Source organism: Octopus bimaculoides, chromosome 2 (assembly GCF_001194135.2).
Source record: "Octopus bimaculoides isolate UCB-OBI-ISO-001 chromosome 2, ASM119413v2, whole genome shotgun sequence".
Taxonomy (NCBI): Eukaryota; Metazoa; Mollusca; class Cephalopoda; order Octopoda; family Octopodidae; genus Octopus; species Octopus bimaculoides.
This window is the reverse complement of record NC_068982.1, coordinates 85,795,865-85,798,844: the sequence shown is the minus strand read 5'-3', so window position 1 is coordinate 85,798,844 and position 2,980 is coordinate 85,795,865. Positions and strand designations below refer to the sequence as shown.

General features: G+C 35.5%; 1 protein-coding gene across 1 annotated transcript in view; it reads left to right on the top strand.

Moving 5' to 3' along the window:
- LOC106882529 (uncharacterized) overlaps positions 1 to 2,980 on the top strand; it is a 21,640-nt gene that overhangs the window by 12,881 nt on the left and 5,779 nt on the right. The window lies entirely within an intron of this gene.

Sequence of the window (2,980 nt, the reverse complement as noted above, 5' to 3'; positions counted from 1 at the left end):
GTATGTGCTGTGGTTTGCTGTGGTGCTCTTATGTTTACTGTATTGAAAGTGTTTTGCGTAGAATGTGTGCAGTACCCAGTAGTGCAATTTTCTGTATGTTATATATATTTGTAAGTCCTGGTGTTTTTGTTATGTATTTGTCTGAATATTTTTTTATTATACCTAAGGCACCTACTATGATAGGAATTGTTTCTGTTTTTAGATTCCACATTCGAGTTATCTCTATTTCCAGGTCTTTGTATTTTGAAAGTTTTTCCATTTCTTTTAGAGAAACGTTGTCATCTGCTGGTATTGATACATCAATTAGAAAGCATTGACTCCTAAATACTTATATGGTTGGCTTTCGTCTAGTTCTCTTATTTCATTGGCTTTATCATTGGCTTTATCTAGTGTATTATTATTATTATTATTATTATTATTATTATTATTATTATTATTATTATTCGGCGAGCTGAGAATCACCAGGCAAAATGTTTAGCGGCATTTCATGTCTTTATATTCTAAGTTCAAATTCTGCCAATGTCAGTTTTGCCATTTATCTTTTCAGGGTCGATAAAATAAGTACCAGTTGAGTACTGGGGTCAATGTAATTGATTCAACCACTCCCCTGATCTTGCTGTCCTTGTGCCAAAATTTTAGATTATTATTATAACTATAATTGATTTGAATCAGATTCAGTCTTATTCCTGGTAGAATGTGGGTAGCAGGTTATTACCTGTAACCTTAGATATCCACTAGCTTTCAATAGTCTTTCAAGTACTTAGAACCCACCTGATTAACTTTCCTGTTTGTAAGAGGCAAACTTTCTGTAGAAACTCTACAGAACATTCTATTCAAATCTCCTTCAACCATTTGTCTATACCTTTGCTTACAGTTCCCAATGCACCAATCATTATTATCATCATTATTTAGCATCTGCTTTCCATGCGGGCATGGGTTTGACTGAAACTGGTAAGCTGGAGAGCTGCTCCAGGTCCCAATCTGATTTAGCATGGTTTCTATGGCTGGGTGTCCTACTCCAAGAGTGTAATGGGTGCTTTTTTAGAAGCCATTGGCATAGGTACCAGTTATGTGACACTGGCATCGGCCACAACTATGATTTCACTTGGTTTGATGAGTCTTTTTACACACAGTGTATTGCCAAAGGTCTTATCGTTTATCACTTATCATTTATCACTTCCATGAGGCCCAATGTTCAAAGGGTGCTTTTTTACATGCCACCAGCATGGGTGCCTGTTCCTGATACCAGCATCAGCCACAACTATGGTTTCACTGGGCTTCATGGGTCTTCTCAACCACAGTATATCACCAAAGGTCTCGGTCACTCTATGAGGCCCAACATTCGAATATCATGCTTCACCAACTAGTCCCATGTCTTCCTGGGTCTGCCTCTACCACAGATTCCCTCCACAGTTAGAGATCGGTACTTTTTTACACAGCTGTTTTTGTCCACATCAAATGACCATATCATTGCAGCCATCTCTCTTGCACACCACATCTGATGTCTCTTATGCCCAGCTTTTCTCTCAAGATGCTTACTCTCTGTTGTACACACACACTGACATTGCACATCCAACGAAGCATACTAGCTTCATTATTATTGTAGTTGTTATTATTATTATTATTAGTTTTTCTTTGAAATTTTTTTCCATTTCTTGCCAAGTGTATTTACAACACCTTGGGCAAAGCAAATCACTGTATACATTGATAGCCATTAAAACAAACACCCCCAGATTGTTCATTTACAAAGCCAGGTAACAGAAAAAAAGGAGAAAACAAAGGAAAAAAGAAAGATAGAAAAAAGAAAACAAAAGAAGACAGAAAAAAAAGAATAAAGAAAGAATTCACAGCGACAATGCTCTTCTCAATACATGTGATGTACCAGTTAAAACAATCTTTTGCATTTCTTGCATCGATGGTAAACCAGGGGTCATTTTCAAATAATTTTCAGTTTCTTTTTTTGATCATTCCAAGTTCTACAATCACTGGTATCATAACCACTTTGAGAGGCCACATTTTTTCAATTTCAATGAACAAATCTTTAAATTTTCTGAGGTTTTTAAATTCTTTTGCCGAGATCTTATGATCACAGAGAATGCTGATGTTGATCAATAAACAGACTTTATTGTTTTGGTCTTTCACAACAATATTGGTTTTGATGGTTCTGTCTGTTTGTACTAAAAGTCCCCAAGAATTGTTACAGTTTCTCCCTCAGTTATGGCCTCAGGGTAGTGCTTATATCATTTGTCAGCAGTTTTGATTTTATAATGCTGGCATATTAACCAGTCTAGATATTGGCCAACTCTGTCATATCTTGATTTATATTCCACTGGTGCAAAAACTTTACATCCAGTGATTATGTGGTCCATTGCTTCAATCTCATCATTGCAGAATTGGCACTTTGGGTCAACTCCATTTTTCATCGCATTGACATGGTTCCAGGCCAATAAGCTTTGATTATGAATTTTTAAAATTATTTTTATTATTATTGTTTTTATCTTGAACAATGAATCAAATACCTTCAGTCGTTTGTTTCTCAACTATGTGGTTTCAAGTTCATTCTCACTACTTTACACCTTGAGCAAGTGTCTTCTATATATAGTCTATATATCTTCTATACTGCCTTGTGAGTGAATTTGATGGACAGAAACTATACAAAGCCTGTTTTGTGTATGTCTGTATGTACATACATACATACATACATACATACATACATACATACATACATACATACCGTGCTAATGCACGGTATGTATGTATGTATGTATGTATGTATTGGGAAAATTTCCACTGGGATAATTTCCACTAGGAACATTGTCCATGTGGGAAAATTGCCACTAAGAAAACTGCCTAGGTAGGAGCATTGCAACTGAAAAATATACAGTAAAATTTCACTTTCACACCCATCTACAATTATAAATGGAATATAAGTGTGTGTGTGTATACATATGTTTATGTGTGTGTGTGTATATATATACAT